Below are 15,439 nucleotides of genomic sequence, written 5' to 3' on the forward strand. Positions count from 1 at the left end.
CCTATTTGTCGCTCCCCAAGCAAACGCATGCAATCTACTCTTCTGTCAGCGCACGATTCTGCATCAAAAATCTCAGGCATGCTTAACGAACGAAACGATATCATTTCGTTACGATAATCAACGCTAATAAACGAAACGAAGTCACTTCGTTTCGTTTATTAACGTTAAGATCGTCAAATTAACGTTAATTTGACGTTCTTAACGTTAATAAACGAAACGAAGTGACTTCGTTTCGTTTATTAGCGTTGATTATCGTAACGAAATGATATCGTTTCGTTCGTTAAGCATGCCTGAAAAATCTTATGTGTTTCGGCTCTAACTGTGCGTGCAATACATGCCACTCATGTTCGCAATGCGACCATGGGATACAAGTAGACATGACGCAAATTTTACTATACGGTATATTGAGTTTTGTTATGCCGTTCTTTAATTTTTACTACGCAATTGTTCATTGCGTTTGAATAATAAAACTTAAAGTACGTATCTAAAATTTAAAGAAACTTTTGTAATTTTTGTACGACGCATCGGATTATTCGTATAAGCTATCCAAAATGTCAGGACCATACTTCATACTTTCTAGTACACATATCAAATATTACTATGATCATAATGATTTTCCGTTTATTCTTATTGAAACCTAAAATAATGCTTTATTGAAATACTGCAACATAAATTATACTAAGTTTTAAAGAACATTTTTTAAAAAGTAAACAAAACTTAGTGGAATTTAGTGTTTGGCCAATGAAAAGTATTAGAATATATCAAATTTTAATATTTTAGTGTATTAAAAATTAAAGACTATAGAAATTTCTATGCTACTCTTTAATTTTCAATATACGTTCATAAATTTTTATCATTTTACTGTAATGTTTATTATAATTTATTAGTTTTTCGCAAATTTCTATAAAGTTTCAGGATTTTTCTTTAATTTTTAATATATTATTGCTAACATTTCTCTCCGTGTAGATTTCTCGAAATCAAAACCCGACATTCCGCAAATTTCAACTGGTTCTTTTCAAATGGTCGCTTCCTTACTGAAAATTTACAATATCTCTTCATTACACAACTGTCCCAACAAACAATGGTTCGGCGCAACGTGTTCAATCTTCTTTCACGACGAGAAATCACTTATTGGGAAAACGAATATACAGAATCGTTGACTGTTGCCATTCAACCTGCAAATTTACGACTACCAAATCTGATAGCCATAAGATTTACATATACAATGTTTCTTCGAAATACGGATCAAGTCAACATTAGAAATATTCGCCCACCTGTTTTCGAATCAATATCGCTCCAACTATTTGGTAACCTAACTCATAGATCCCTCGAGTTCAACGAATATATTCACCAGCGTCCTGAAAATTGTTGTTCCTACACATTTACTAACTTTTTTAACTCTGATGCCTTCAGAATAAAAAAATTTAAAAAAAAAGTAATGAAGAAATGTATTTATGATGTGTTGTACTGATTCATCTGCATCTGATCGAGTTTTCTTAAACAAGAGTATGAACAATGAACATGGCTGCCATTTTGGCAATAGGGATTTTTCAGATACAATGGAAAGAGATACACCACAACACAACATATCTGTCACATCGTACTTTCGGTGTATATGGACATTAGGTCTTTTTGTTATGAATTATGGATGGAATGAATACAAAGATTACATGACTGAAGATATTTTAATTCGGATGCGTCGTAGAGCAATGGATCCTGATTTGCTGATTACATTGGAAATGTACAATGAAGCTTTGATAATAATTGAAGATATGTGTCTTGCGATTGCCAATAAAGCATTGGGGCAGTTAGCTTTGATTTCACCAAATCGTCCAATGCATTATTTATTTGATCGAGAGTTGCAGCGTGAACAACAATTCGATTGTGATGATTTACGTACATTTGTTCAATCCAACAACACCAAATTTAACAATCAACAAAAGGATAAATATGACAAAATAATGCAAGCTGTTTCTGATAACACTGGTGGATTATATTTTTTGGATGCACCTGGCGGCACCGGAAAAACATTTTTGATTTTATTGATTTTAGCAACTATTCGATCGCAATAGAAAATTGCTTTGGCACTCGCTTCTTCTGGAACTGCTGGAACTTTATGGGATGGAGGACGAACAGCTCATTCAGCTTTAAAATTGCCATTGAATATACAGGTGGTTGAAACTCCAACCTGTAACATATCCAAAAATTCAGCGATGGCAAAAGTTTTGCAACAAGCAGCGGCCATTCTATGGGATGAGTGTACAATGGCAAACAAAAAATCATTGGAAGCATTAAATCGAACGATGCAAGATTTACGTGGAAACCGAAGGCTTTTTGGTGGTGCTTTAATTTTATTGTCAGGTGACTTTCAAAAAAAAACATTGCCCGTTATTCCACGATCAACACCGGCAGACGAGATCAATGCATGTTTGAAGTTTTCCCTTTTGTGGCGATACGTGAAAAAATTAACATTACACATAAATCAGTCTGCAGAGCACAATGATCAGTCTGCAGAGCAGTTCTCGGAGCAATTGATAGAGATCGGAAATGGCAAAATTCCAATCGACAAAACAAATGGTTTGATTACATTGCCAAACAATTTTTGTACAATTATCCAATTAAAGAAGAATTAATTGAACGTTTAAAATTACTTGAATCACGATTGGTTGAGAGAACGCGCAATAATGGCACCAAAAAATGTACATGTCAATGAAATCAATCTTCACATTCTGAAAAAATTGCCAGGTGTGGTGCCAACATAGTGGATAGCGCAATGAATGAAGATGACGCAGTGAATTATCCAGTTGAATTGTTGAATTCATTGGAACCGTTTGGTATGCCACCGCATTGTTTAAATTTGAAGGTCGGCTCATCAGTTATTTTATTACGGAATTTAAATGCACCAAAATTGTGTAATGGAACAAGACTGAATGTAAAAAAGTTGATGACGAATTTAATTGACAATACTGACCGGCAAAGCGAAAGGTGAAATTGTGCTTATACCGCGAATCCCACTGATACCAACAGACATGCCATTTGAATTCAAGCGTTTCCAATTTCCAGTGCACCTGTCATTTGCTATGTCAGTCAACAAGGCGCAAGGACAAACGCTTCGAGCATGCGGATTGAATTTGGAGGAACCGTGCTAATCGCACGGCCAGCTATACGTTGCCTGTTCCAGAGTATGCATTCCAAATTGTTTGTTTATTTATATCCCAGATGGAAAAACGAAAAATGTAGTGTATCCAAATGTTTTGGATTAACAATTGAAATAAGGATTAAAAAATTCTATGATATTTTATTCTTTTTCCAATATTTCTATTGGTGTAGCGAAGCACAACGGGGTCCCGCTAGTGCTTTTATAATAAGCTTCATCTTATTTGTAATCTCGTCGGGGTCATTTCGTGGCTTTCGATCATTTAGGGACCCTATCAGGTTATCAGCTCATTTAGTTATTTCTTTACTCTATTACAAAAATAAAATACATTAGACAGACATTTTATTTAAACAGATAACCTGATAAGCAGGCTAACGTGAATAGCCCATATGTTTAATTTTCTCTTTCCGGACGGAGCCGCGGGTAAAGGCTATTAAAATATATATTATTAAGAAATATATTTGTAGGTAATTAAAAGACATTAAGTGATCGTAACATCCCAACAAACATTTAGGTTAGAAAACGATTAGAAGACGAATCGAATTCTAATGTATTTTTCTAAGGTAGAAGGTTAGAGGACGATTTGCGAAACTGTCGCGAATTATAGCATTCTCGACAAAAAGGCGACTTCGTTCTCGATATCGAGGAAATGGTTAGAATTCTAATCGAATTCTAACGTCAATTTCTAATGGGTTTCTAATGAGAATTTTGAAGTGATGCGCAATTAAGTTCAATTATTTAAAATCAGCGAAATTTTCATTGTTTCATTATATCAAATACTTTTATTTGGTTATAAACTTGTGTATTAAGAAGGAACATATTTCAAAGGCTTTTTCTATTATAATAAATTAAAACCGTACTTAAATATTGAGCTCAGCATTTCTAGTGTTATTCGAATCGTTTTACAGTCGAATTCTAACCTAGTTTTCGATTCGAAATGCATTAGAGAACTACATTAGAATTCTAATGTAAAATTACAATATTTCTCTAACGTTAGAAACTGTGTTTGCTGGGATACTAATTAAAAATGCTTTATTACTTAATCTTTTTAAAAAGGAAAAGGTTATAACATAAATTTTGTTGGAACAATTGCATAATACACACATCTGTCATAAAGAAAAGAGCAAAATTGGGCTTTCAATAGAACTGACCAGTGATTCCAACGGTATTTTTTTTTTGGTGCAAATAAAAGATTTAGGGGTAATTTCACGAAAAGTTCAAACCATCGTTTTTTTAAATTGAAATATTTTCAAAACTTGTTAACGGATTTTAACATGATTACAAGTAGCTTATAAAAATACCTTGTTGTTGTTGTTCTTGTAGCGATAAGGTTACTCCCCGAAGGCTTTGGGGAGTTTTATCGATGTGATGGTCTTTTGGATGGATACAGATCCGGTATGCTCCGGTAATACAGCTCCATTAAGTTGCTAGCCCGACCATCTCGGGAACGATTTACATGACCACATTAAACATTCAGGCCATCCCTCCCTCCCCACCCTCAAATTCCATGAGGAGCTTGGGGTCGCCAGAACCTCCCTGAAACGGGATTCGCCGCTCGAAGGTGAGGTTGACAATTGAGTTTGGAGAAGTTAGATATTGCGCTGGCAACCTGAAAAGGTTGCGCTACACAACCCCTTGAATCTGCTATTTTAGTCGCCTCTTACGACAGTCATACCTACCCCGGGTATATTCTAACCCCCTAACCCGCTGGGGGTATAAAAATACCCTTGAATTAATATATATTTATTAAACCACTGAAATCCCCATTTACTAAAAAATTGCAAAAACAATTTAGCTTTTTATTTCCAGTGCTTTTGAGGAACACACTGCAGAACACCACAACAACAAAACAGGATAACACCGACAAAAATTCATTTAATTTTTATTATTATTATTAATATCACTACTAATACTATTATTATTATTATTAATTTTGACTATTATTTTATTTTTCTTTTGTTAGCTATCAAATACTTCAACCTTTCTTCACAGGATCCAACCATAGCTTTAGTAAGCAGAATTTTAGAAAAGGTAAGTAAAGCCTGTCTCTGAAAGTTATATGGCATCTATAACTAACTTTGACTTTTATTTTTTCTATTTTTTCCAGTGGCAAATATATCTTTGGGAGCATAAGGGCCATCATGACAACCACTTACGCTGATATGGATCTGCTGGCAACGGAGAAAACATTTTTTTTTGCATATTAGTTTAACTTATATAGCTAGAAATAATGTTAAGAAACTTTGTAAAGTTGTAACGAAAGTGAATATTTTTCATTCGCTGTAAACGATTAATTAATACTAATATACATCAAAAGAAAGGTAATTTGATTATATGTATTTAATTAGCGAGCTTTGCTCATATTGCTTTATACAATGGTTTTTGTAATTGATATTAGAGAAAAATTGTAAGTTTACAAACGGCGATGGTTACTAGGACATGTTTCTGAATTTCACTTCTTCATCAGCTAGCTTTTCGGGAGCTGAGCGTTGAACTCGAGTCTCCAACATTCATATCAGTGCAAGCCTTTTTAGCTGCTACGCCATATGAATGTTCCGTTGTTTGCTGTACAATTGGTCTCTAAGAGTTGCCTTTTTTGTTTATATTCCTTTTGATCACCATGTAGGCACATACACTCTGTATGTAGTTTATTCCTAATGGTGTGGATATGATTTTTAGGCGTGCTTTTGAAAGCTTAGTAACATTTGTTCGGATTTTTACAGTATTTGTTTTTTAATACTTCCGCTGTTACTATTATATCAATATGATCATATGTATTTAATTAGCGAGCTTTGCTCATATTGCTTTATACAATGGTTTTTGTAATTGATATTAGAGAAAAATTGTAAGTTTACAAACGGCGATGGTTACTAGGACATGTTTCTGAATTTCACTTCTTCATCAGCTAGCTTTTCGGGAGCTGAGCGTTGAACTCGAGTCTCCAACATTCATATCAGTGCAAGCCTTTTTAGCTGCTACGCCATATGAATGTTCCGTTGTTCGCTGTACAATTGGTCTCTAAGAGTTGCCTTTTTTGTTTATATTCCTTTTGATCACCATGTAGGCACATACACTCTGTATGTAGTTTATTCCTGATGGTGTGGATATGATTTTTAGGCGTGCTTTTGAAAGCTTAGTAACATTTGTTCGGATTTTTACAGTATTTGTTTTTTAATACTTCCGCTGTTACTATTATATCAATATGATCATATGTATTTAATTAGCGAGCTTTGCTCATATTGCTTTATACAATGGTTTTTGTAATTGATATTAGAGAAAAATTGTAAGTTTACAAACGGCGATGGTTACTAGGACATGTTTCTGAATTTCACTTCTTCATCAGCTAGCTTTTCGGGAGCTGAGCGTTGAACTCGAGTCTCCAACATTCATATCAGTGCAAGCCTTTTTAGCTGCTACGCCATATGAATGTTCCGTTGTTCGCTGTACAATTGGTCTCTAAGAGTTGCCTTTTTTGTTTATATTCCTTTTGATCACCATGTAGGCACATACACTCTGTATGTAGTTTATTCCTAATGGTGTGGATATGATTTTTAGGCGTGCTTTTGAAAGCTCAGTAACATTTGTTCGGATTTTTACAGTATTTGTTTTTTAACACTTCCGCTGTTACTATTATATCAATATGATCATATGTATTTAATTAGCGAGCTTTGCTCATATTGCTTTATACAATGGTTTTTGTAATTGATATTAGAGAAAAATTGTAAGTTTACAAACGGCGATGGTTACGAGGACATGTTTCTGAATTTCACTTCTTCATCAGCTAGCTTTTCGGGAGCTGAGCGTTGAACTCGAGTCTCCAACATTCATATCAGTGCAAGCCTTTTTAGCTGCTACGCCATATGAATGTTCCGTTGTTCGCTGTACAATTGGTCTCTAAGAGTTGCCTTTTTTGTTTATATTCCTTTTGATCACCATGTAGGCACATACACTCTGTATGTAGTTTATTCCTAATGGTGTGGATATGATTTTTAGGCGTGCTTTTGAAAGCATAGTAACATTTGTTCGGATTTTTACAGTATTTGTTTTTTAATACTTCCGCTGTTACTATTATATCAATATGATCATATGTATTTAATTAGCGAGCTTTGCTCATATTGCTTTATACAATGGTTTTTGTAATTGATATTAGAGAAAAATTGTAAGTTTACAAACGGCGATGGTTACTAGGACATGTTTCTGAATTTCACTCCTTCATCAGCTAGCTTTTCGGGAGCTGAGCGTTGAACTCGAGTCTCCAACATTCATATCAGTGCAAGCCTTTTTAGCTGCTACGCCATATGAATGTTCCGTTGTTCGCTGTACAATTGGTCTCTAAGAGTTGCCTTTTTTGTTTATATTCCTTTTGATCACCATGTAGGCACATACACTCTGTATGTAGTTTATTCCTAATGGTGTGGATATGATTTTTAGGCGTGCTTTTGAAAGCTTAGTAACATTTGTTCGGATTTTTACAGTATTTGTTTTTTAATACTTCCGCTGTTACTATTATATCAATATGATCATATGTATTTAATTAGCGAGCTTTGCTCATATTGCTTTATACCATGGTTTTTGTAATTGATATTAGAGAAAAATTGTAAGTTTACAAACGGCGATGGTTACTAGGACATGTTTCTGAATTTCACTTCTTCATCAGCTAGCTTTTCGGGAGCTGAGCGTTGAACTCGAGTCTCCAACATTCATATCAGTGCAAGCCTTTTTAGCTGCTACGCCATATGAATGTTCCGTTGTTCGCTGTACAATTGGTCTCTAAGAGTTGCCTTTTTTGTTTATATTCCTTTTGATCACCATGTAGGCACATACACTCTGTATGTAGTTTATTCCTAATGGTGTGGATATGATTTTTAGACGTGATTACTTTTCTTTTAATGCTACTATTGTAAAAATTGATAAACGATTTCAGAAAATTTTTTCAAATTTAGAGACACATATATGTAACTAGTAAAAATGTTGAGAAATTTTATAAAGTTGTAACGAAAGTGAATATTTTTCACTCATTGTAAACGAGTATTAAATGCTAGTATATATCAAAAGAAAGGTAATTTGATTACTTTTCTTTAGATACTACTATCGTTAAATTGATAAACGATTTCTGAAAATTTTTTCAAATTTAGAGACATATATATGTAACTAGTAAAAAAGTTGAGAAATTTTATAAAGTTGTAACGAAAGTGAATATTTTTCACTCATTGTAAACGAGTACTAAATACTAGTACTTATCAAAAGAAAGGTAATTTGATTACTTTTCTTTTGGTACTAGGTTAGGTTAGGTTAGGGTGGCTGACCGAGGGCACACTTAGGCCAGTAGTATTAGGCCCGTTGTGATACCACGAAAAACACCGTTACCTACATTTCTTTCGGTACTACTACCGTTTAAATCTATATCCGCTTTTTTTAAATTTTTGGAAAATAAGAGATACATGTATATAGCTAGGGAAAACTGGGTAAAATTTTGTAAAGTTGTAAGAAAAGTGTATGTTTTTTACTCCTTGCACACCAGTTTCAAGTTAAAGCATATACCAAAAGAAATATAATTAAGTTATTGTACTTTTGATAGTACTGTCAATCGAATCAAAAAGTTTTTTCCAAAATTTTGTATATTTTAGAAAAACACCTCTGTAGTAAGAAATTTGTTTGCAAAGTTATACAAGTATTTTTCATTCATTGTGGCTTTTCGTTAAAAATAACTGACTGGCTCTCTGATAAATTCAAAGTTTATTAAATCGAGTGATCAAAAAGCTAATAGTTCCTTTATTAAATAATAGAATTAAAAAGATAATTATCACAATAATCCTTAGTTTTAATTGATTTGAAAAATTTTGCTTATCGATTGATTGATTTTTAATGGAATAGCCCTTTTAGAAGCTCGACCTAATCAGCTTTGATATTTTATCAATTATCGAATTAATTACTTTGATAAATCAACAAATGTCATTTTAATGTTAAAAATCCGAATATTACGCTGTTATTCAAAACTATTTTATATCAATTTTGCTTGTATTTCTTTTCTAATTTATATAAAAATTAGTTTAGTAAATACTTAAAAAAAATTGTGATTACAAATAATTATTATTCATGCTATTTAATAACTTTAAGACCGGTTTATCTTAAAATTTATGTGCGATAAAGACAAATTTAATGTAAAAAGTCCATTGAACAGATGTATTCTTAACATTTTATGATAAAACGTCATTTAGAACAATTGTAAATGAATTTTTATATTATTAAATAAACGTTTTCATTAAAAATTAAAAAAAAAAAATTGGAGATTTTTTGGGTATTTTGGTTATTATTTTGGGTATCTTTTAGACATAAAATTTTTCCGATATGGCATCCCTACAAAAATACAGCCCTGTGTTATGGGAAATTTTCAGTTACATAGGAGCAACTATGCATTTTTCTTTATGGTACTTTGGTATAAGTGTAAGAAGGATGCGTGATCACACGTACACGTTGAAGGGAAAGTGGATAAAATCCGCACACTGCCTATACAAAATTATCCACTTTTTAACGTGTGCATTATCCAGTTTTTTTTTTCAATTTTGTTTTTATGTTTGGTTTCATGACGACATTTGTTTATGTATATGACATAAATTACATGAATATCGCTGATGATATTTTACATAAATAATACAATTACAAATTGAAGGGTTGTAGCCAAAACTATTTTTAACAAAAACTTTTACAACTAAACTCTTTGAATCCCGAACAACACTCAACGTTCAAACTTTTTTTCACACAGCCTAATATTCACAATTATGCATTTGATATTATTCCAAATTGCATAAAGTGCTTAGCTGCGTTTCATTAACATTCAGCCTAATTCTAAACAAAAATTCCTTGCGAGTTTTTCCCTTCTCCCATTCCTCGTATTCTAAATAAAATTTCCTTGTGAGTTTTATCAGAGGGAGATTTCTCTGCCATTTCTTAAGAGTTTTTTCACTTACTAAATTAAAGGGAATGTATCAACATAGTTAAAGTAAATTGGTCCTTTTAAGAAAGAACACTTATTTGTACAAATTTGTGCTAAGATATTTACATTCTACCACAATATTCTTTAATTTAAGTCGAGAAATATATCATAAGCAACGGAAGAGCTCCTGGCATATTTGATGCAGCCATCCAGAAACTGCGCAAGGATTTTTTAAGAAGGCCTACATAGATTTTGGCATATGACAAAAAACGAATTCAGCTCGACTTGGCCGCCAGAAAATTGCTTTGCTAAGCAGGCAACTCCAGCGGATTTGTGTTATCCCGCCGCACAGTGTAACTTTTTTCACTTTTAGGATGCCAAAATTAATAACAACCAAACCAACGAAGCAATTCATTTGAAATTTTGCAGTGTGGTTGCAGATACCTAAATCTGATTTAAGAATAAAAATGGGCGTGATCCGCCCACTTTTTCCTCTTGCCCTCATATAAGGTGAAATTTCACATAATCATATTTTCAAATTTAAAAGTATTTTCCAGTGCCAATATAAATAAAAACTTTATATTTCTTAACTTTAGCTTAGAGGCTTTTGATTAATATTTAAAAAATTTTATTTTCAAAGTCAAACACAACATAGGTATATATATTTGTAAAACTGAATCGAAATACATACTTATAAATAAAAAATGATATTTTAACTGGTACAAAGTTAGTCGGAGTCAATATCGTCGACATGCTCTGGTTCAGATAATAAGCCAATAACTTCACTCGCTAGTGCTCGCAGCTTTGACCTAATGGTTATCCGCAAACTGTTTATGAACAGGTCTGACGATATCAGCAATCTGTGCAGCAAATCCAAGTTACTACAAATTCTTGACTTCTTTGTGGTGAAAAGTTCACGATAGTTTCGTGCATCTTTGTTTCTGGACTCAAGCCTCTTCCGAAAGTTGACCAATAGGAAGAATAGCAGACACGATTATACTCTTTCCATGAAACAGAATTTTATGTACGCTCACTGACATATTGTCACATAGTGGTCACAAGCTTCAGAATTTATTTGAAACCCACATCCTATGCATGAAAGTATTGTATGAAACCTTTTCAAAAGATTGATGTTTATGTCGGCTATGTCTGATGTTATTTCAGGATCTCCAAAGAATCTTCTCGCAGTGTTGTCATCATTTGTGTTGCCGGTTTTTTGCTTTGGCATATCAATCGAAAGACCAACTTCTTTCCTGAATCTATTTTGGATATGTTCTTTCTTCTTTTTCATCTTTTCCTTATTTTCTTCGCCCCGCACACACCAGGTCTTCATTTCCATTCGATAAGCAATGTGTAGCATATATTCCATGCATCGTCAAGAATATAAAGGGAAATTCCGAAAGCAATCATGCTTTTTAAACGGTTTTATTTAGCTTGACTTGACAGGCTGGTTGGTTGGATGACTGGTTGGCTGGCTGGCGCGAATTTTGTAATTGAAATTTAAGTAACTTCCCGATAAGCTACAAGCTTGAAACTTGGAATATAGCTCAGAACCCGATGACAATGCAATAATAAGAAAAAAATCGGCGCTAGGTGGCGCAAGCATCGATATATTCACAAAAATCGTATTTGTGGTCCGATTTGGCTCATATTTGGAACACATAATACATACAAGAATAGAAAGCGACCTATGAAAAAAATCGCCGCTAGGTGGCGCAAGGATCGAGATATTCACAAAAATCGTATTTTTGGTCCGATTTGGCTCATATTTGGAACACATAATACATACAAGAATAGAAAGCGACCTATGAAAAAAATTGCCGCTAGGTGGCGCAAGAATCGAGATATTCACGAAAATCGTATTTGTGGTCCGATTTGGCTTATATTTGGAACACATAATACATGCATGAAGAGAAAGCGACATATGAAAAGAATCGACGCTAGGTGGCGCGAGGATCGAAATATTCACAAAAATCGTATTTGTTGTCCGATTTGGCTCATATTTGGAACACATAATACATACAAGAATAGAAAGCGACCTATGAAAAAAAATCGCCGCTAGGTGGCGCAAGAATCGAGATATTCACAAAAATCGTATTTGTGGTCCGATTTGGCTCATATTTGGAACACATAATACATACATGAAGAGAAAGCGACATATGAAAAAATCGACGATAGGTGGCGCGAGGATCGAGATATTCAAAAAAATCGTATTTGTGGTCTGAATTGGCTCATATTTGGAACACATAATACATACAAGAATAGAAAGCGGCCTATGAAAAAATCGCAGCTAGGTGGCGCAAGAATCGAGATATTCACAAAAATCGTATTTGTGGTCCGATTTGGCTCATATGGGGAACACATAATACATACATGAAGAGAAAGCGACCTATGAAAAAATTCGACGCTAGGTGGCGCGAGGATCGAGAATATAAAAAAATCGTATTTGTGGTCTCAATTGGCTCATATTTGGAACACATAGTACATACAAGAATAGAAAGCGACCTATGTAAAAAAAATCGCTGCTAGGTGGAGCAAGGATCGAGATATTCAGAAAAATCGTATTTGTGGTCCGATTTGGTCCATATTTGGAACACATAATACATACATGAATAGAAAGCGACCTATGATGTCCGATTTGGCTCATATTTGGAACAATTATTACATACAGTCCGGTAGAAGTGACCCAAAATATTTTGGAGTTGGAGGAGGGACAAGCATACGTGGCGCAGAGTCGAGTAAAGTCTTTGGAAGGATTATGTATTGAGGACTTGGATTGTAACAAATAGTCAGGAAAGAGTCCTTGTAATAATGAGTCACTAAATGAACTAAATAGAATGAGAAACAATAGGCAATTAAATAAAGACTAAAAACTTGAAAATAAGATAATTAAAAAAATTTTTAAGCTAAACGGGTTAATTGAAAACAATACTTACATGAAGTAATAATAATACTAAAAGCTAGAAAATATATAGGTAGGTCCTAGGTAGCAGTCATCACACTCCTCATCAATCTAGGGCGTTGATCAGACAAATAAAAGCGTTGGACGCGTCAAATTTCTATTGATAGTCATATATAAGACCAACTGAACCTTAATCAGGGTATTCTACGCATCACATTTTTAGAAATTTCACGCGCTCAACGCTTTTATTTAATTGCCTGATCAACGCCCTATATTGATGAGGAGTGTGATGACTAGTACCTAGGACTTACCTAATTATTTTCTAGCTTTTAGTTAGCTTAAAAATTTTTTTTTAAATTTTTTTTCCCACCATTTCGCTCTGACAGGGCTCGCATATTGTTCATATCTTTTGGAGAAGCCCCACATATGTAGCACTTTTGCGATGATGTATATGCCGACAGAGCGTTAGGTATACGTTTATGTGATGTATGCATACATATGTATATTCCCGAAGCACTCAATTGCTTAGAAGTATCACCCATAATAGACGACCCGCAGGTAGGCGTGCATACATAACATAAGTTGATGGGATAAGTGCACAACTCTGGGAAAACTCATATGACAAACAATGAAGGCTATTCAGTGCACAAGTTTCCTTTTTATGGGTTTTTACCATTTCAGGTATAACTGTCTTTTTTGGGATCTAGTATTATAGACTTGAATTGAGGACACTCCATTGTTAGCTCACTGCGCCTCAACGTGAGCGAGGGCATAGAGACCTTAAGTTGACGATTACAAAGAAAAACGCAAAATTTCGCAATGGTTTGTTTTTTTACCTATAACTATATGAAATTCCCTTTAACGCGTATGTATTCGTTCAATGGAATTGGGCGGAATCAGGCAAGTTTTATTCTATTGAAAACGAAAAATTTTCTAAGCTTATTAAACTTTTAGTGGCTCTCTAAAACAAAAAAAAAAAATTTTGTGTTGTTATATCGGCCTACTGATTTGTAAGATCGCGGGTTCGAATCCAACTCAAGGCCTAACAATAATTTTTTATCATTATTATTGTTATGATACATTTTTACTTAATTGAAAAAGTTATTAAATTAGAATAGAAGAATTGGCAAGAACCAGAATAGAAGTAGGATTAATGAAGACAAACAAAAAAAACCGCTGTGATAGCTGAATGGTTATAGCAGCGGCGCCTAAACGTTGCCGATGAAGGAATTTAGCAGTTCCCGAAATGGATCTATACAACGAGCTTTGGCAGTTGTCTAAATTCTTTCTTTCTTCTATTCTAATTTTATAATTTTTTTAATTAAGAAAAAATTTATCATAACAATAATAATGATAAAAAATTATTGTTAGGCCTTGAGCACGATTCGAACCCGCGATCGCAAAACAAATTTTTTTTAAATGCCTACGTGGCTGAAACTTACCAATGCTGTTATAAACTACCCAAGTATGTTAAATAAAATAGTATGAAGTCAAAACAGTTTTTGAAAAATCCACCACGTGGCCACAAAGTTGGTCAAAAATTTTGGACTGTGAAATGATTTTTACACTTGTTTCAATTATCCAAGTTTCATAGTGCTTATCATGGTGATCGTGGGTTTTTTACTTTGCTGTGTATACATTTTCTTAAGAGTTGGTTATTAATCTGTTGCATGTCAAAACATTTTTGAGATTGGAGAATATATTTTTTTTGGACTTTTGGCATCATTAAAGTGAAAAAAGTTACACTGTGCGCCGTCTTCTTCTTCTTATGTTCCTCTGTTGATGTTGCTGTGCCATCAATTCATTACTCATTTCAGTGAATACCATATGAAATGCAATACTGTGCTTTGTTTATTATTTATTTATTAATTTCAAACAAATCCGCAACACTAATTACACTTTTAAATTTTTTATACAAAACTTGCAGACCCGGCAGACGTTGTTCTGCCCTAAATTTGGTATATCTGCATACATTTTTATAAGCTTTTTCCGTCTAACTCTGCCCTTGCCCCTCTACACTTTTTCCTAATCTTTGTATTCGCTCCTCCCTCCGTATTTTTTGCTTCATCTATCTCCTTCTTCGCCTCATTCCATTTCTTTCTCAGTCTCCTTCCCCTTCTCTATTTTCTCTTATCTCAAGTTTTTCTCATTCTTCTTCATATCTTATTGCCAGTCCCAGAGGGTGGTATGTATTTTGTTCCAGTCCCATTCCGAGTCTCAGTCTCAATCCCAGTCCTAATCCCAGTCCGTCTCTGGTCTACTTCCCGGAAAAAAGCTTCGTAAATACTAATATAGGCAAATTTATATACCAAATTTCAGGCAAATCGAATAGGACGTATGTAAATAGGTATGTGGGTATTATTAATTCATGTCTTTATTTCGGTATACAAAATTATCTGTAGTAAAGCACACATAATGTAAAAACGCATCCTAGTGTTACCCTGAT

At 33.8% G+C, this 15,439-nt stretch overlaps 1 protein-coding gene across 2 annotated transcripts in view; it reads right to left on the minus strand.

The window, feature by feature from the left end:
* nudC (nuclear distribution C, dynein complex regulator) overlaps positions 1-15,439 on the minus strand; it is a 388,789-nt gene that overhangs the window by 121,640 nt on the left and 251,710 nt on the right. The window lies entirely within an intron of this gene.

The sequence above is a fragment of the Eurosta solidaginis genome, chromosome 5 (genome assembly GCF_040869045.1).
Source record: "Eurosta solidaginis isolate ZX-2024a chromosome 5, ASM4086904v1, whole genome shotgun sequence".
NCBI classification, from domain to species: domain Eukaryota; kingdom Metazoa; phylum Arthropoda; class Insecta; order Diptera; family Tephritidae; genus Eurosta; species Eurosta solidaginis.